Raw genomic sequence first — 20617 nt, 5'->3', positions numbered from 1 at the left:
ATGGCCCCAGAGCCGTCAACCCAGGAGAAAACGAGTAGAAGACCCCCAAACAGCCAAAGAGCAAAAGTACAAAAATGGGGACTTAGTAAATTTTTCACAAATTTCATAAATCACTCCGCGCGCGCTCTGCAGCTAGGCCCTAACTCCCCTCTGCCACCATGGATTTGCTTCAAACCTCTTGCAAAGTAAAGTATATATAGCCAGCAGTGCGCCCAGACCCCGAAACCCACCCACAAACACCAGGAAGCCCCCCAAACAGGCCCCCGAAAACGCTACATTGAGCAAAATGTCAGAAATAGCCAAAAAAAAAATCGGCCTGGATTTTGTCCCAACCACTTCTACCCGGTATTAGACCTTCCCAGGAATGCCCCAAGACACGCCAACCCACCCGCCAAGAAGCATAACACCCCCAAACAGGCCAAAAGCAAAATCTCATACTTGCAATATTTCTCGGCCTTCGGTCCAAACGCACTGCGTAGCTAGGCCATAAGTCGGGGTTGCCACGACGGTTTTCCTGAAAAGCAAATGCAATCAAGATTAGAGTGTACCAGCAGTGCTCCCAGACCACGAAACTCCCCCACAAACAGACGGAACCCCCCCTAAGAGCACCTCAAAGGCAAGCAAGTCATCAAAAACACAAAAAAATTTCCGCCTGGGATTTGGTCCAAAACACTTTTATCCGGTATTAGAGCTTCCCAGCAATGGCCCCAGAGCCGTCAACCCAGGAGAAAACGAGTAGAAGACCCCCAAACAGCCAAAGAGCAAAAGTACAAAAATGGGGACTTAGTAAATTTTTCACAAATTTCACAAATCACTCCGCGCGCGCTCTGCAGCTAGGCCCTAACTCCCCTCTGCCACCATGGATTTGCTTCAAACCTCTTGCAAAGTAAAGTATATATAGCCAGCAGTGCTCCCAGACCCCGAAACCCACCCACAAACACCAGGAAGCCCCCCAAACAGGCCCCCGAAAACGCTACATTGAGCAAAATGTCAGAAATAGCCAAAAAAAAAATCGGCCTGGATTTTGTCCCGACCACTTCTACCCGGTATTAGACCTTCCCAGGAATGCCCCAAGACCCGCCAACCCACCCGCCAAGAAGCATAACACCCCCAAACAGGCCAAAAGCAAAATCTCATACTTGCAATATTTCTCGGCCTTCGGTCCAAACGCGCTGCGTAGCTAGGCCATAAGTCGGGGTTGCCACGACGGATTTCCTGAAAAGCAAATGCAATCAAGATTAGAGTGTCCCAGCAGTGCTCCCAGACCACGAAACTCACCCACAAACAGACGGAACCCCCCCTAAGAGCACCTCAAAGGCAAGCAAGTCATCAAAAACACAAACATTTTTCCGCCTGGGATTTGGTCCAAAACACTTTTATCCGGTATTAGAGCTTCCCAACAATGGTCCCAGAGCCGTCAACTCACCTGCAAAGAGGTACAACAACACCCCCACAAGTGCTGAGTCTTTCTTCATTGGGCGTAAACCAGCCCTCTGGTTTGATGGAAATAGGAGTCTGGAGGAGGAGGATAGAGGAGCATGTTCTTCTGAACTTGTGAACCTGAGGAATGCAGACTGCGGCAACTTCAAATCAATTAGCAAACCAGCGAAGACAGTTCTGCTGGTGGGCTTGATTTTGTGATTATCTGATTAAAGTTTGAAATATATTAACTGTGCACAACAAAGAAAGACAGACACACAGGAATAAAAGTGAATAGGGACGAAAAAGAAAGTTATTGATTCGTTGTCTCATTTTCAGGGCTCGGTATCACGGTCCAGGAATGAGAATAAGGCTTCGTCATCATACTCTGCGAATTCAGGCAGGGTGAGCTCAGTGTCACCTGACAGAGTAGAAATTCCCTCATCTATGTTGCAGGCCACCTCCTCTTCATCCGGCATGCTCTCTCGTACTCTGAAATCTGGTGGTATGAGGTGCTGATTCATCTTGATCATTGTTAACCTCTCCACATTTTTGGGTGAGAGGCGGCTCCGTTTGGGAGTTACAATGCCACCAGCAGCACTGAAAACCCGTTCAGAAGACACGCTTGCGAGTGGGCAAGACAAGTAGTTTAAAGCCAGGTTGGTGAGCTGTGGCCACAATTCTTTTTTCCCATGCCAATACGCCAATGGGTCAGAATTAACATAGACCTCTGTTGAGTCATTCAGATAGTCCTTCACCATCGACTCAAGGTCCTCATCCAAGGTTCCTCCACTTTGCTTAGCTCTTGCTGTGCCTCTGACCTTTTGAGAACCAAACCCACGCAGAGCTAGCCAATCCTCTTCAGCCTCCAATGTTTCTGTTGTGTTTCGTGCAGATGATCCGGTTGCCGGTGTCTTTAACGGCTGAGAGGTCACTTGTGCCACAGCCACAGGTGCAGAAGTGGATTGTTTTGACTGGGGATGGCCTGCTGATGTACTGCCATTTCCTTCAATTTCCAGCCGTTCTCTTTCAAACCTCTTGGCTGACAAGGCTAGCCAACGTTTGTACTTTGGAACATGTTCATCATCAAAAGGAAAGAATGCTTGGCCTGCCAGCGCCTTTTTGTAGCGTGGATCCAGAATAGTAGCACAAATGTAATGCTGTTCTGAGAGGATCTTTTTAAGACGTTCATCACCTTGTAGGAGCTCTAATAATTGCTCAGCCAGAAGCAAAGAGTCTTGGTTTTTGTCATCTTTTTCAAACACAGAACACACCTCCTTCAGTTGGTCCTCCAGCATGTACAACAATGGGATAGCTTTTCCCAAATTAGAGTCCTCCTTGCTGACTGCACGCGTGAAGAACTCAAAAGGACGAAGCATGCGTGTCAGGCCTTGAACTATGTTCCATTGCGGCCCACCCATCCTCAGCTCCTCTGTACCCTCTGTAAGGAAATATTGATCGAGTTCCGTATACTGCTCATACAGACGCTCAAGCATGTAGAAGATTGAGTTCCAACGTGTTACCACCTCCTGGATGAGTGCTTTCACTGGCATTTTACGTTGATATAGCAGGCTCCTCAGCTGCTTCCGGGCCTTAAAAGAATGGCTGAAATGCTTGCACATTTTTCGGCAGTTGTCCAATACACTGTACGCTGCACTGGCTTTATTAGCCAAGAATTTTTGGACAACCAGGTTTATACAGTGCGCCAAACACGGCACTCTGAAATAGTCACCGTCCCTCATGGCCTTAACTATATTGGCGCCATTGTCCGTGGAAACATAACCAACCCGGCGTTTTAGTGGGGACAGCCAGTTAAGGACCTTTGTGTTAAAGACATCCAAAATGTTTTCTGCTGTGTGACGTTTCTCCAAACCAAACATGGCTAGTGTTGCATGTTTCCGAGCAGCTTTAAAAACAATGTTCGTGTCAACACCTGTGTTTAGCTTTGCTTTAGCCCCTGAAAAAGAGACCCAGTGTGCAGTGATGCACATGTAATCAGCGCCTGCGCCACTGGTCCACATGTCTGTTGTCAGATGTATAGTGTGAACAGCACTCTTCTGCAAAGCTGCCCCAATCACCTTCAGAACATCTTCATGTAGTGCTGGAACCGCAACTCGGGCAAAATAGAACCGGCTAGGAACCTTCCATTTAGGGCAGAGCGCTGCCATTAATTCTAGAAAACCAACCCCTTCTACAAAAGAAAAAGGGAGAAGGTCCAGAGCTAGCATTTTAGCCAGCTTAGTGTTATATAGACGCGTCATTGGGTGGTTGCGTTCATATTGCGCTTCTGTAAACAACATCTTTTTAATGTTGCCCTGGACCAAGGATTTACGGGATGATGATGATATCTTCGACCCAGTTACGCTCGCTGATGAACTTTTCCGCATTGATGTCTCACTCTCTCCCACACTCTTAGTGTGGCTCACATGGGGTGTGCTGCTGACAGGGGTACTGGGTGTAAGTGAAGTGTTTGAATCGTCTTCTTCCTCCTCGTCATCATCAGATGAAAAATCAACGTTTTCATTGCGTGCAATTCGGGCTTCCTTGATCGCGTGTAGGTGCGCAAACCATTGGACATCGTGCGTTCTCCTAAGATGACCTCTCTGGCCTCCGGTACCATAGTTGGTACCAAACTTACCACGACTAACTCGAAGCTTACAAATGCTACAAATGGCTACGTTTTCCATTTTTGGGCAAACACTAAAGAAGTCCCAAACTGGAGACTTGAAATGTCTTTGGGGGCCGGAGGAGGCGGCGATACTGGTGGTGGTGGTCCTGCTGCTAATGCCAGATGAAGTGGAGGATGTGGATTGCCGAACTTCAGTACGTTTTGCACTTTCACCACCACGAATTGAGGTCGAGGACGAGGTGGGTACCTTCTTGCGAGGAAGAAATATGGAAGCGGTAGGTTTTGGTGTACTACTTAACTCCAAATCTAATGATTCCATTTCCATTGCCTCCTCGCCGACATCATCATCACGCTCAGCAGCTTCTCCGGATAGGGTCAAAATGTCTCTTTGCTGCATGCCCGGTGGGGCTGCAGTGACCTTTGTGATGACTGGCTCGTCGTCATCGTGAGAGGCTTCATCACCAGCAGTATCTGTCACTTCTTGTTGAGCCTCATCACACTCCATAGGTTTGAGTTTTTGGATGACCTTCCTTTTACGCTTAGGTACCGGTGTCAGATCATGGTGTGCCTCACTGTCAGACCGCAGTTGTGGTTCCCAAGACAGATCACTTGCATCAGAACGAGGTGGGCTTGAAGAAGATGTAGACACCCCCCTTGATCATTTCCTTGCTAGGGATGTGGAAGACAATGAATGATCATCAGGAGGAGTGGCTTCCAATGATACCTCGGCTTCATTGTCGATTTCCTGATGTGCCCCTACTTCGGGAGGAACAACTATTGTGGGCACTTGTGAACCTCCATGCACCTTTGCTTGCGCATCTCCTTTTGCTGCCTCTCCTTCCACATGTACTTGGGCGTGTACTTGCACATGGTGTTGTTGTTGCGGCTGTGGTTGTTCAACACTTGTCAGATGAGTTACAACAACCTGTGTTGATTCAGGGACATTGCTGCTACTTTCTTGCGATGAGCCAACATCACTGGTCGATGGTGATTGGAGAAGTACACTGACTGCCTCTGAAGCACTCAAGGGCTTTGACTTAAGTTGGCGTGGTGGTGGAGGCACTGAACCCAATGGAGCAGGGGTGCTGCTCCCAGCTTGGTCCCCAGCAGATCCTGCTGCTGCAGGCGTACTTTTTTTTTTCTCCCAAAAAACGTGGCGGGTGGCACACCAGCCTCCTTGGTAACTTGCTTCTTCTGCTCCTTACTAGCAACTTTCTTGCTAGAGGAGCTACGGAGACCTTTCTTTGGGGCCATCTTCTTCAGAGCAGGTCAGACAGCAGGCCGCAGTTGCACGAATTGTAGAGTTGTCTGAGGCCAGACGTGACGTCGCGTGACGTTATGCTGCACACACACACCGCTGCAGGACTTCTTCCTGGCACTGGTGGTTCTCTTGAGTCTTGTGCACCTAAAAAAAATGGAAGACAGAGGAACATCAGTTCAGTTATACAGCACAAACAAATCGCAAAAACACTGCAAAATCAGCACAATCCCAATCCATCCATGGCCTCCATGATGTTTAAATTCAAGACAACCCACAGAAAGACTAGGCCCATGCAAGACTCACTACCCCTGGGCATAAATAAAGGTTGAAAAGTAGGCAAAATGGTTGGAGGCCTAACAACAAAGCCTGCATTCAAAATGGCCACTTGCCTCCTAGTACATGGCCAGGGCCTGCCTGTACCAGCACTCAAAATGGCCCCAACCCACATGGCCTGTCCCCATGAACAATCCAAAAAATCGAAAAACACAGAAAAATCAGCACAATCCCCATGCCATCCATGCCCTCCATGATGTTTAAATTCAAGACACCCCACAGAAAGACTAGGCCCATGCACCACTCACTACCCCTGGTCAAAAGGCCCCAACAACAGGTCAAAAATCGAAAAACACAGAAAAAACAGCACAATCCCATTCCATCCATGCCCTCCATGATGTTTAAGTTCAAGACAGCCCACAGAAAGACTAGGCCCATGCTAGACTCAAATACCCCTGGTGAAAAGGCCACAAGTACAGGCCCAAAAAACGAAAATCACTGAAAAATAAGCACAATCCCATTCCATCCATGGCCTCCATGATGTTTAAATTCAAGACAACCCACAGAAAGACTAGGCCCATGCAAGACTCACTACCCCTGGACATAAATAAAGGTTGAAAAGTAGGCAAAATGGTTGGAGGCCTAACAACAAAGCCTGCATTCAAAATGGCCACTTGCCTCCTAGCACATGGCCAGGGCCTGCCTGTACCAGCACTCAAAATGGCCCCACCCACATGGCCTGTCCCCATGAACAATCCAAAAAATCGAAAAACACAGAAAAATCAGCACAATCCCCATGCCATCCATGCCCTCCATGATGTTTAAATTCAAGACACCCCACAGAAAGACTAGGCCCATGCACCACTCACTACCCCTGGTCAAAAGGCCCCAACAACAGGTCAAAAATCGAAAAACACAGAAACAACAGCACAATCCCATTCCATCCATGCCCTCCATGATGTTTAAGTTCAAGACAGCCCACAGAAAGACTAGGCCCATGCTAGACTCAAATACACCTGGTGAAAAGGCCACAAGTACAGGCCCAAAAAACGAAAATCACTGAAAAATCAGCACAATCCCATTCCATCCATGGCCTCCATGATGTTTAAATTCAAGACAACCCACAGAAAGACTAGGCCCATGCAAGACTCACTACCCCTGGGCATAAATAACGGTTGAAAAGTAGGCAAAATGGTTGGAGGCCTAACAACAAAGCCTGCATTCAAAATGGCCACTTGCCTGCCAGCACATGGCCAGTGCCTGTAGCTGCACTCAAAATGGCCACCAGCCACATGGCCTGTCCCTCCCCATGAACACCCCCAAAAATCGAAAAACACTGCAAAATCAGCACAATCCCATTCCATCCATGGCCTCCATGATGTTTAAATTCAAGACAACCCACAGAAAGACTAGGCCCATGCAAGACTCACTACCCCTGGGCATAAATAAAGGTTGAAAAGTAGGCAAAATGGTTGGAGGCCTAACAACAAAGCCTGCATTCAAAATGGCCACTTGCCTCCTAGCACATGGCCAGGGCCTGCCTGTACCAGCACTCAAAATGGCCCCCACCCACATGGCCTGTCCCCATGAACAATCCAAAAAATCGAAAAACACAGAAAAATCAGCACAATCCCCATGCCATCCATGCCCTCCATGATGTTTAAATTCAAGACACCCCACAGAAAGACTAGGCCCATGCACCACTCACTACCCCTGGTCAAAAGGCCCCAACAACAGGTCAAAAATCGAAAAACACAGAAAAAACAGCACAATCCCATTCCATCCATGCCCTCCATGATGTTTAAGTTCAAGACAGCCCACAGAAAGACTAGGCCCATGCTAGACTCAAATACCCCTGGTGAAAAGGCCACAAGTACAGGCCCAAAAAAACGAAAATCACTGAAAAATCAGCACAATCCCATTCCATCCATGGCCTCCATGATGTTTAAATTCAAGACAACCCACAGAAAGACTAGGCCCATGCAAGACTCACTACCCCTGGGCATAAATAAAGGTTGAAAAGTAGGCAAAATGGTTGGAGGCCTAACAACAAAGCCTGCATTCAAAATGGCCACTTGCCTCCTAGCACATGGCCAGGGCATGCCTGTACCAGCACTCAAAATGGCCCCCACCCACATGGCCTGTCCCCATGAACAATCCAAAAAATCGAAAAACACAGAAAAATCAGCACAATCCCCATGCCATCCATGCCCTCCATGATGTTTAAATTCAAGACACCCCACAGAAAGACTAGGCCCATGCACCACTCACTACCCCTGGTCAAAAGGCCCCAACAACAGGTCAAAAATCGAAAAACACAGAAAAAACAGCACAATCCCATTCCATCCATGCCCTCCATGATGTTTAAGTTCAAGACAGCCCACAGAAAGACTAGGCCCATGCTAGACTCAAATACCCCTGGTGAAAAGGCCACAAGTACAGGCCCAAAAAACGAAAATCACTGAAAAATCTGCACAATCCCATTCCATCCATGGCCTCCATGATGTTTAAATTCAAGACAACCCACAGAAAGACTAGGCCCATGCAAGACTCACTACCCCTGGGCATAAATAAAGGTTGAAAAGTAGGCAAAATGGTTGGAGGCCTAACAACAAAGCCTGCATTCAAAATGGCCACTTGCCTGCCAGCACATGGCCAGTGCCTGTAGCTGCACTCAAAATGGCCACCAGCCACATGGCCTGTTCCTCCCCATGAACACCCCCAAAAATCGAAAAACACTGCAAAATCAGCACAATCCCATTCCAACCATGGCCTCCATGATGTTTAAAGTCAAGACAACCCACAGAAAGACTAGGCCCATGCAAGACTCACTACCCCTGGGCATAAATAAAGGTTGAAAAGTAGGCAAAATGGTTGGAGGCCTAACAACAAAGCCTGCATTCAAAATGGCCACTTGCCTCCTAGCACATGGCCAGGGCCTGCCTGTACCAGCACTCAAAATGGCCCCCACCCACATGGCCTGTCCCCATGAACAATCCAAAAAAACGAAAAACACAGAAAAATCAGCACAATCCCCATGCCATCCATGCCCTCCATGATGTTTAAATTCAAGACACCCCACAGAAAGACTAGGCCCATGCACCACTCACTACCCCTGGTCAAAAGGCCCCAACAACAGGTCAAAAATCGAAAAACACAGAAAAATCAGCACAATCCCATTCCATCCATGCCCTCCATGATGTTTAAGTTCAAGACAGCCCACAGAAAGACTAGGCCCATGCTAGACTCAAATACCCCTGGTGAAAAGGCCACAAGTACAGGCCCAAAAAACGAAAATCACTGAAAAATCAGCACAATCCCATTCCATCCATGCCCTCCATGATGTTTAAGTTCAAGACAACCCACAGAAAGACTCAGTCCACCCACCACTGAGTACCCCTGGGCAAAAGGCCCCAAAACAGCCCAAAAATCGAAAATTCCAAAATTTTAATTGCAGCAACTGTAATGCCCCAAACAAACTTACTTGTAAAATTTCTAATCCAACAGTGATCCAAAGAAAGTCAAAAAGGCCTCAAATCCAAATATCCAGCAGCATCCACAAAAAGTAATCCTTCCAGCTCCAGACCCAAATGAAAAGTGACCAGGAGATGGACAAAGCACTGGGAGGAGCCTGCTGAACAGGAACAGGAAGTTGAAGACTGTGGGACACTTCCTTCCTCCCACCCCCTGCCCCCCTCCCCAAAATGGACTCCTCGCTAAAAAAGTGCAGGCAAATGTCAAACTAAGGAGTTATTCAGATAAAAATCATCATTTCTAGAAGGTTTATGCTGCTTGCTGGTGGATTTCTTGTGCAGAATTGCAAATTTTATATTTTCGCTCGCCGCATCTCAAATCTCGCAATTGCGAAGTACCGCGAGACGTGATCTCGCCGTACTCTCGTTGACAAACTATCGCTGGCAAGCCGCGATGACGTAATCGCGCTCGCCAATTCCCGCGGGATCACACAGCAAGATCCAAAATGGCGCAGCACTCGCAAACTATCGAGAAAAACAACTCGGCAAACGATGATAAACGCCGCGCGCCGCAAAAATTGTATCACCAACGCCGCGCGCCGCCAAAAAAATCCACTGCGTGCGAATTTGCGGATTTTGCGGGAAATTCGCAAATCTCGCGGATTGCGAATTTCCCAGAAATCCGCAAAATCCGCGAGCGTAACGGATTTTCCGCCCATGCTTACTTCCCAGCCCCAGTTTTTTACAAAATGCGGCCCAGATTTTATAAGCTGCCATAAGTGTCTTAAACCTAGTTCTTTTAAAGTAACTGGAGTCAGTATATTTCAAAAAACAGTTTTCTGCATTCTCACCAATGAGTATTGCGTAAATATTTGTCAAATCCATCTTAACCTGCCGGTCTGATATATTTCCCCCCATTAGCCCACACATGTATTGGAAGGCTGCTGCTCAATAATACAACTTAAAATCGGGAACCGTCCCTCCTCCCCTGTTCCTGGGGAGAGTTATAAAACGAAGGGTTCTCCTGGTCTTCCCTTGTGCCCAAATAAATCTGTTAATTAGGTGCTCAATTGCGACAAACTATTTGCCTTAAAAAATCAATGGGATTGTCCTGAATAGATAGAGAAATTTAGGCAAAATTATCATTTTTACAACATTAGCCTGCCCAACCAGAGAGAGGTGGAGGTTGTGTATTCTATCAAGGTCCTTCTTACTTTTAGCCATTATGGGTTCAATATTTTGCTCCACAATCTTATCCAGATCTGCTGAAATGCTAATCCCCAAGTACACAGCAGATTTAACCACCCGTACATCATCGCATACCACCTGGCTATTCTTAATAATCTGTGTCTTTGGACCATTTAATGCATAGCCTGAGATCCTACCAAATATCGTAGCCTCCCTTTCTACTTCCAGGATATCACTAACAGGAGAAGGAGTCACTATCGCCACATCGTCTGCATAAACCAGAGTTTTAAAAATTTGGCCCTGAGCCCTAATTGGTAGGATCTGATCATTTGCTTCAAGCCTGTGGATCAACGGATCTATGTATACCGCAATCAACAAAGGTGAACAAGGGCACCCATGTCGAGTGCCCCGCTCGATCTGCACTCCTGAAGTATACCCCCCGTTAAGTCTAAGCCTAGCTGTAGGGGATTGATAAAGTGCCTGGATTGCCCTGATGAACCCTTCAACAATACCAGCCCAAATTACGGCTGTCCAGAGAAAGTCCCAGGAGACCCGATTGAATGCTTTTTCTGCATCCAGAAACATAACCGCTCCACGGGGTCTCCTGGGACTTCCATGGCATCAAAAAGTGTAATAACCTTACGGACGTGTTGTGCAATACCCCTGCCGGGAATAAAACCATGTTGGGTAGGACTAACCAATTGCCCTATAATCTTACACAGTCTAAGAGCCAATGCCTTGGAGAAGATCCTGACATCCGAGTTCATAAGGGTGATAGGTCTGTATGACCCTGGTTCCAAAGGTGATTTCCCTTTTTTAGGGATCACAACGATGTCAGCACCTGCCCAAGAATCCGGCACAGAATTTCCAAACTGTGCCTGCAAGATTGCATCCACTAGCTCAGGGCAAATCACAGCTTGGAATGTTTTATAAAATTTGATGGGGATCTCGTCGGGCCCGCCGCCTTGCCTGGCGGAAGACTGTTAAGTGCTGCAGGGATTTCCTCAAGATTGAGAGGTGCAACAAGCACCTCTCTGTCTCCTACTGCGAGCTGAGGAGCAGAGACATCCCTGAGGTACCTTTGGATATCTAAGGGGTCTCCTGGCTGATCCTTGCTGTACAGTTTAGCATAAAACTGTCTAAATACCTCCCTAACACCCTCAGCATCTACAACTGTACCACCTTGGTCATCTGATGTTTCTTTGATTTCCCCCAAAGCCGCTCTCTGTCTTGTGCGAACTGCAAGGGTGTGTCTCACTCGCTCGTTCAATTTGTGGCATTGCTCCCTTTTTGTTAAGTAGGTCGCAGCTGCCTTGATGGCAAATCCCTCATTCACCTTGGCCTTGGTATGTAAGATTTTTAAAAATGCTGGGTCTGGCGACGTGCCAGACTGGATTGCCAGAGTCCGCTCTTCCTCTGCCGCCGAGACTGCTTTGACCAACCTATTAACTCTAACCTCCTCTTGTTTTTGTCTATGCAGACTATAACTTAATGTCTCGCCACAAATGCCGGCATTAAAAGCATCCCAAATAACCCCTGAATAAGTACTACCACGTTTATTCTCCCATAAAGTTGGTATCCAATCGTTCATATGTTTTAGGTACCCATCGTCCACTAGCAGCTTTCTTTCAAAAGTCCATGTTTGCACCTGCCTGTCCCCGCTTACCAATTTCAGTGTTAAAACAAGTGGATTATGATCAGAGACGATGCGAGGAAATTTCTCTTTCTGACTTTTTGACAGCAGATAGTTTGATATGAAGAAATATTCTAAACTAACACAGATCTTATGTGGAGCAGAATAGTAGGTGCGGGTTCAGGAAAGGCCATGGAACCGAAACCGCTCTCATAAAGGCAGCAGATGAGGTCAGAGTAATCATGGATCAAGGAGGGGCAGCAGTCCTGATACTACTGGACTTGTCTGCTGCTTTCGACACGGTTGATCACAACATCTTGATCGACCGTGTTGGAAGGATCGGCATTCAGGACAAGGCCAAATCACTGCTAACCTCCTTTCTCTCGGGCCGTGAGCAGTCCGTCAAACTGGGTGATTTCTTCTCCCCCACTTTTACCTTGCCGTGTGGTGTTCCTCAGGGATCCTCGCTAAGTCCGACACTATTTAACATCTATGTGTCGGACTTGGCGAGGGTCATTAAATCCTACGGTATAGGTTTAACATCCTATGCTGATGACACCCAGTTAGTACTGGCCGTTCATAACAACAGAAGAGCGGTTGCAGCTAACTTCCAAGACGGTATGGTGGCCATCAGCTCCTGGATGGACCATAACTGTTTAAAGTTAAACTCAGACAAGACGGAGGTCATGATTTTCGGTAATCTGACCCCGTCTTGGTCTCCATCATGGTGGCCTTCTGACTTAGGCCTTCCCCCCACACCGGTGAACAAAGTTAGGAACCTAGGTGTCCTATTTGATAATAAACTTTCATTTGTAAGCCACGCTAACGCGGTTGTCTCGGCATCCTTTTTCACCCGGAGGATGATTAAGAAACTATTGCCGTTTCTCCCAGCCAATGCAGGTAAAACCTTGATGTCAACCTTGGTCCTATCCAAGGTTGACTACTGTAATGGTTTACTATTAAACGCTCAAGCACAAGTTCTGAATAAGCTACAACTCGTCCAGAACTCTGCTGCTAGAATCTTAACTCACACCTCAAAATTTTCATCCATCTCTCCCATCATTCGGCACCTGCACTGGCTTCCGATTAGGAGCCATATCAAATTTAAGGCCTTATGTATCACCTACAAGGCCAGGAACAGCACAGGCCCAGAGTTCTTAAGGCAAGCCTTCTCTGCCGATACGCCCAAAAGAGCGTTGCGCTCCTCCTTTGCTAAATTGCTACCAATTCCCCGCACCAAAAAAGTGAATTGGGGGGACAGGCGATTCACGGTCGCTGCATCCAGGCTGTGGAACACTCTCCCCCTACACATAAAATCATGTCCTTCCCTGATGATCTTCCGGAGGCAATTAAAGACTTGGCTCTTTAACCAGTAGTCCAGTGCCTACGCACCTGATCTGAACAGCGCAGAGACACCTTAGGGTATTTGTTGCGCTTAACAAATTTCATAAATAAATAAATAAATAAATTCCGTCGTCTAGTGGATTCAGCCGTGCCCATGCGTCAGTTAAGGAGTTATGGCGTGCCAGATTAAGAATTGCTCGACATTTTTTTTTCTTACGGCCTTCATAAAGCTGCCCATACTCTGTACCCAGACCCCCTACCTCATTTATATTAAAATCCCCACCCAAGATGACCGATTTGGGCCAAAAGGCCAGTACTAAGTCTAGAAATTCAAAAACATCCGGATCCTCCTCCGTTGAACCGTATACCGACCCTATAGTGACTAGTTGATCATTTATTGTACATTCCACCAACACCCATCTTCCCCATTGATCTTCCTTTTTTCTTTTAACCTTAACATCCCTTTTTTTTAAGAGAATAGCCACCCCTCTGGTCTTAGTCCCCTGTTTCGAGTGTGCAAGTAGGCTAAACCCCATCTACTCTATTAGATAACCCCTAACCCCTTTTACGTGTGTCTCCTGGAGACATACGAAATCCAACTGCATTAATCTCAGGGCAGCCGCAACACGCTGTCTTTTCATGTGGTCATTCAAGCCGCACACATTGAGAGAAGCAATTCTTTAATTCATTTAGAATACATCATATACCTGTCCCATCCAGATAGCCAATATATCACTGCGTGCTTTCCTCATCTCCAGTGAGAGCTGTTTCATTCTTTTGTTTATACACCTCCTATGTCTGCTCAACCGTCTCAAACGTAGTGCTGTGCTATACCGTGTAAACCCATGTCCCACCCCCACCCTCAACCCCCGTTAAAACTACCCCCAGTTCTCCCCCACACCCCCCTACAGGCAAATAGGTCACTCATGACCTCTGCATGACTTGGACTGTAGCAGTTGCAACCCTCCCTCCTCCCAGAACTTCCACCCTTTGTGACCCTTTAATACCAATGATTCCCAGAGAAGATCCCCTCTATGAGCGTGTCTCCCAGAAAAAAAAGAAGCAACAGCAGACAAAACCGAACCTCCCCCCCTATCCTCCCTTCTGTTCCTCTAATTCTGCAAGATACTGTTGGGCCTTGATCTCAGAAAAGAAGATTCTAACATGCCCCTTAACAATGATCTTAAGCCTTGCCAGATACAATAGGTATCCTCGTGTCCTAGAGCCTGAAGGGGCGCAATCAACTGTCTAAGCCTCTACCTTCTTTCTACTGTGGCATGGCAGAAATCCGAGCGGGCAAAGAAGGTGACCCCATCAAACGTATGTCTAGCCTCTGGGTTTGCCTTCGCCATAATCTCCTGTCTTAAAAGAAAATTGCCGACATAAATAAGGATTGCATGAGGTTTAACAACCTGGGATGCCCCATAGGTTTTTTTGGGAAACAGTGAGAAGCAGTGTGCTCTCTGTACTTCACTCTCCCACCCCCAGTATGTCAACGCGGGAAAAGCCCCCTTAAACACATTGACAACAAATGACCTGGCATCCTGCCTTTCGGCCCCTTCCACCACCCCAAGAGTATTATGTTATTTTGTCTTTGGCGGTTCTCAAAATCCTCCAATTTCCATTGGACTTCCTCTGTCATCTTCTCCTGTGCCTCCTTGAAGGATTTCCATCTGCTGACCTCGTCTTCCAGCCTCCCCGTTATTTCCTCGACATGTGCAACCCTATCTGCCATCTCGTGATACCATTTATTCATCTTTCTCATGGAGTTCTAGATTTTCTTTGCCGCTTGCTTGGCTCTCCATCTTTCTGATCTAGCTTCTCCCTGCATTTGCTTCAGGGTGGTGTACAAAAGATCCAGTGAAGTGGCTTGAGGTGGGCTACTTAGATTGTCCTGGACCAGCTGTGAGTCAACTAGCATACCCTCCTGATAAAGCTGTGGGGTCGCAGAGTAATCCCACCAAAGTTTCCTATTTGTTTCAGCGTCTAAAGGACTGGGAGGGAGTTTAGATTTTGATTTTGACCTTCTTTTCTCCTGAAAGCTCCTATGAAACGCAGGTACCTTCTGAACTGACGAGCTTACTGCAGAGTCCAAGTCGGTGCTGCTAACCAAGTTTCCCTCGCTTGTTAACAGGGAGTTTGTATCATCATTGAGAGAGAAAAAGCATTCCCCATCCGGGATGCCAGGTATCCCCCTGTCTTGTAGTAACACGAGCGCCTGTTCCGCGGCCCCCCCCTCTCCAGACACAGCAGGAATCTCAGGGGGAATTTTCTGAAGCCTAATCAGTTTACTACTTGATAGACTCTCTGCTCCCAGTGGCCCCCCCAGCGGTGCCAGTAATTTGCTCAGGTTTAGCACCACTACAGTCACTCACTCTGCTTTCAGCCAAGATCGTGCTCCCAGACTTGCCTTTCTCAATGCTTTGTATGTCCTAAACATCTGCTCTTGGCTCAGCTGAGCCAGCGCTCGAACTGCCTTGCTTCACACCGGGAATTGCCTACATCTCCACTTCCGCTTGTTGCCCAGCAACCGTGCTTCCAGCGTCCTCCGACACTGCAGCTCCAGAGTTGATCACTGCTGTCTCCGGCACCTTTGCAGAAAAGGATTCCTGCAAGGTAGGTTGCCGTAGGACAGGTTCCTTGGGGTCCTTAGATTTACCCCCATCCACGCCACTCCTCACAGATGTCGACTTACAAGTAGCTCCGTTAGGATCTTTACCGCCATTGCCTCGCGGGTCTTCGGGCTTCTTGGTAATGCCTCTCTGTGGTTGTGTTGAGCCGCGCTGGTTAGAGGCTACTGTATCTTTCAACGACTCCTTGCCGTTAGCATTCACCTGCTGCCCCTTCTGGACATCGGCGTCTTTTGGCTGCTTCGGCCCCCTCTGTGCCATGCTGTCCTTGCCTCTAAAGCTCTGCCACCGCTGAGGGAGCCAGTACTCAAAATTTGCCATGATCCGCAGCACCCACCTTAGATCGGAAAAATCATGAATCCAAGCCGTTATCTAAGGATTTGCTAGGTAGGGGATCTCCAGCATTCCCGAAGTATATCATATTCAAGGCTTTGGAGGAGGGAGGGAGAACTGCGACTTCTCGCTGCAATCAGTCAGCGGCCATCTTGCCTCTTCGCACATCTGGCGGGGGCAGATTGTGTTTTTCCATTGCATTCCCTTAAAGAGGAAGACAAATTCTGGGCCATCCCGGAGTTTTCATGCCCTTTAGTTAAAATGTGGCCCCTCTGGTGATCCAGATGAATTGCCTTGTTTTAAAATACTCTTTAAGGACATGCAGATTGTGTTCTTCCATTGCATGCCCTTAAAGAGTATTTTAAAACAAGCCAATTCATCTGGATCACCAGAGGGGACCAAATTTTAACTAGAAGGCATGAAGACTCCGGGATGGCCCAGAATTCATCTTCCTCACAGAGACTATCCTTTTGTAAGCCATCTAGTGGCTCAAACTGACAATTAAAAACCCCTCCTACAATCACCATGTGGTTATCTGCAATGGTAGCTAGAAACGATGTTAGTTCCTCAATAGTTTTTCACTCCTGGCCCTGGCTAACTGGTCTGGACTACACCTTTAAAAGGGCAATGGAGATCTTGGGCGGAAAAATGCAGAAGAACACAGAGAATGTCATTTGAGGATGATTCTATCCGTTCTGCCGAGCCACCCATGTGCTCAGGCCTCCAGAAGGTCTCCCTTTCCCACCTGATATTGCAGGGATATTGAATATAGCATAACCCAATTTTGAAACATCCCCCCTTGCCCACGTTTCCTGGAACATGCAGATCTCATGTTGGTCAATGAAGTGGCCCCATTCGGGGTCGTCAATCTTGCTGTTCAGGCCTGCTAGGTTCCAGGATAAAGCACATAGCCTTGGGCGGTCAGGAGAGTTGTTTTTTTTGGCAACTGGTAGGGAGGACTGTGGGGGAGACCCACGGAACGATGGAGGTTGTTGATTAGAAATCAAAGTCATGTTTGAGCCTTTATGGGTATTCCCTGGTGAGCCGCTCATGCTCTCACAGGTCTCCCCTTCCCCTAACATCGTACAGTTCCCTGCCTCGTTCTCTCAGGACTCAATTACCAAAGGAGTTTCACCCAACTGCACTTCGAGGCCAATGACTTGGGCCTCGAGTCAACCCACTCCTTCTAGGCTAATAAATCTGTTTGCTGTAGGAATATTATACATCTGTTACCTGGGCCAATAATATTCTACAGCAGCTTTGTTATAACTATGGTTTTCATGTCTCCGGTCACACCCATATTGCCTTGTGTCATCGCAGACCCTCTCAGGGGGATACAAATAGCCCAGAGGGAGGGCTAGAATTGAACCCATTTTTCTCCCATCCTCTCTATTTAGAATTTCTTGCACAACGTGGGGATTTCTATAATTAATCACTCTGCAATCGCCTGTCTTGTCCTTTGGCCTCCAGCCTAGCCATCCCACTCTAAGTGTGGTTATAATCTCTTCATCATCGTCGTACCTATGATTCGCTAACCAATGCATGCATTTATTTTTTTAATTCTTGGTGTAATTAATGTTGGCCCTATCCAACCTCAGGGATACCAGCCAGGATGAGGACATATGGGGTTGAGACCAGTGGTATGTTAATAACTGGGGGTGGGGCATATTCCTTGAAAGCCTCTGTGCCTGTTTGTAAGTCTAACCCTACCCTTTGATTATTCGGCTGCCAAGGTCTAATGGCTTGTTTAAGTAAGGGCGTGGGCTTGCTCTACTAGTGGTGGCAGTAGAAGATCTCTCTATGTTGGGTCTTGGTGGGGCTAATAGTTGTTGTCTCTCTAAATTTAATGGTTGGGTAGCGGGGCGGTCATTGTGTTTAGGGGTTGGAATGGTCTTTGTAGAGTTCGCAGTTACCTGGTCTCCGGGACCAGTATCCATTTGAACTGTCCCATAAACTGCCCCCTAGCTTGTCCAGTTAATAAGCGAGGTCAATTTATCAACCCTACCTACGAGTGATTTAAGTTCGTCCTTGACTATGTCCTCACTTGGATTTGAAGATTCACCACTAGCTTAGTAACCCACACTGGCTGTTAATTGATTGTTTCAATACTGTTGTCAACCCCTCCCATCATAGTATTCTTATTGTCTTTCTTTTTACCACGGCTTTCTTCCTTCTTGCCATCGTTTTTACTTGAGGTTTAGGTCTCCCCCTTGTGATGGGTTGTTAAGGAGATCCCACCTTGAATTGGTCAGGAATATTAACTTCGGCAATTGAAGTTTGGACCCTAGGAGACTCCTTTATCGGGACTCCTGGGGTTCCTAGTGATTGCGAAGTATGGGAATCTATTGTATGAATTTCCAAGTTGGGAGTGAGGGATAATCGTCTCTCTGTCCGTTCAATTTCAGTGGCAACTGCTCCTAGAGCCTTTTCCAACATCCTATCTATGGAGGTCGGCTTGGTTTTAGATATAGAAATAGGAGGGGCCTTTAATTTCTTTTCTGTGCATGCTCGTTTCCCCATTCTATTTGGGTTAGGCCGATTATCTTAGGTACTTCGGATGACTTTAATTTAGGTACTAATAATTGTATTGAAACTCAAAATAGCGGTACAACTATGGTTAGTTCAAGTGACCAAGTACATGAGAGCTCAAAACATTAATTCAACCAAACAAGTACAATCTACCTGGTTACTGGCCCAAAAACGTGCAAACTCGCTGGCTGGTACTTGAAACTCACTTGCAGATAACACTGCTATAAAAAATGGTTTAGATATATTTAAAACTAAAATATGCAATCTAGTTAATGCTCATTGCACTTAATAAATAGTCAAAAGCATAAAACCTTGTTTAGCAGTTAGACCATAAAGTGCAACATACAAAAGGGCTAGCAATGTTAGGGCCCTAGAGAAAACAGGACAACTTGATTATCTGTTTAGCAGCAATAAGAAAATGTGAACATGGACCATAAAGTGCAAGGTGCTGAGGGCTAGCAATGTTGGGACCCTTTAAGCAGAAATGCAAGGGGGAGTGGCAGTTAAAAGTGTAAGGGCTGTTGAAAAAGAAAGTTTCCCAGTACCTTTTCTGCCGCCTCTGATGAAGCAGGAGGGTCTTGGTCCATAGTAGTAAGGGGGTGGCCCTGCCCTGCCTCTTCCTGGCAATGACAGGTAAGGACGGGCCCACTCTTTGCCCGGGCACGCCCACGCGCGTTCTGCGCTGCGGGAGGTCGGCAGTGCTTTTCTAGCGCCTCCGGGCACGAGCGCAGCTTTGCGGGTGCAGAGGCTGGTGGGGGCTGTAGTGTTTGGGCTCAGCCGTTCCCCTCACGGCATGGGTTAAAAGAACTATGCCGTTCCCCTCACAGCAGGAAGAAACCAGCAACCGGACCCAGGGCGTCCTGCACTGCGGGAGGTCGGCGGTGCTTTTCTAGCGCCTCCGGGCACGAGTGCAGCGTCATGGGTTTAGGGGTCTGCTGGAGGCTGTAGTGTTTGAGCTCAGCCGTTCCCCTCACGGCGTGGGTAAAAAGCACTATGCCATTCCCCTCACGGCAGGAAGAAACTAGCAACCGGACCCATGGGCTTTCGACACACCTTGGTGAAACGCCCAACTTTGTTACACATCCTGCATGTGATGTTTTTTTGCAGTACCGGCTTTCCCTCCTTTTCTATGAATTTAGCATCCATATCTAAAACAAATATTTATTTGGCCTATTTCCATCCTGATTTGCCCACCCTTTTTTTCATTTTTAGGTTGAACAGAACAGGCAGAGTTTTTCTTCCTTTCATCAAACAACATAAGGTAAACTTTTATCAGGAGAAGGTTAAACAGGCTTGGCCCAATCTGATAATTTGAATTAATCCCTTCATCTTTACCCTTCAGCTTCTCTAAACTTTCTGCTTTTTTTGTGCAATTTCTTGTCTCGGGTTTGAGATCTTTTATGTTACGATTTTCTAGATCTGTGATTTTTTTAAGGATCTAATCAAGGGCTTTTTTGTTTCAGGTGTCAGTAGTGCTAAGAGACTGCACACTCTATTTTTCTGAGGATGAGGATTCTGAAGACTGGCAGAAGGCACTTCATGGTGCCCCAAGCAAAGACTGCAATCATCTACAAGACCAGCTCGGTAAAATCCTTGTTTCTAGTAGTTAACTGTCAGATAGTAATGCTAAAATGTAGAGTTTGGATTTGATTTACGTACTACTTTAATCTTTAGAAATTAGTTTAATATTATCATTACGTTTATATTACCAAATGTACTATCTCTTGGTAAAGACAGATTTCTACATTCTGGAATGATGGGTCGAGAAATTAAAAAGTTGCCAGTAAGTCACCAGCTCTCTGGCAGGCATGTCCCTTAGTGAATTTCTTCACCTCTATGTGTGTCCTTTGGATGTTTGCAGTGATTACAACGATATCATGGCTTGCCAGAAGCCCATGTGTGAAG

At 46.9% G+C, this 20617-nt stretch overlaps 1 pseudogene across 1 annotated transcript in view; it reads left to right on the top strand.

The window, feature by feature from the left end:
- The window catches only part of LOC147685048 (uncharacterized), a 127103-nt pseudogene that overhangs the window by 74203 nt on the left and 32283 nt on the right, over positions 1-20617 (top strand). The window contains exon 2 of the transcript XR_015300751.1: positions 20176-20296. The product of XR_015300751.1 is annotated as an uncharacterized LOC147685048 (transcript). The remainder of the gene's footprint in view (positions 1-20175; positions 20297-20617) is intronic.

This window comes from Lissotriton vulgaris, chromosome 10 (assembly GCF_964263255.1).
Source record: "Lissotriton vulgaris chromosome 10, aLisVul1.2, whole genome shotgun sequence".
Taxonomy (NCBI): Eukaryota; Metazoa; Chordata; class Amphibia; order Caudata; family Salamandridae; genus Lissotriton; species Lissotriton vulgaris.
This window is presented reverse-complemented; position numbering and strand designations above follow the sequence as displayed.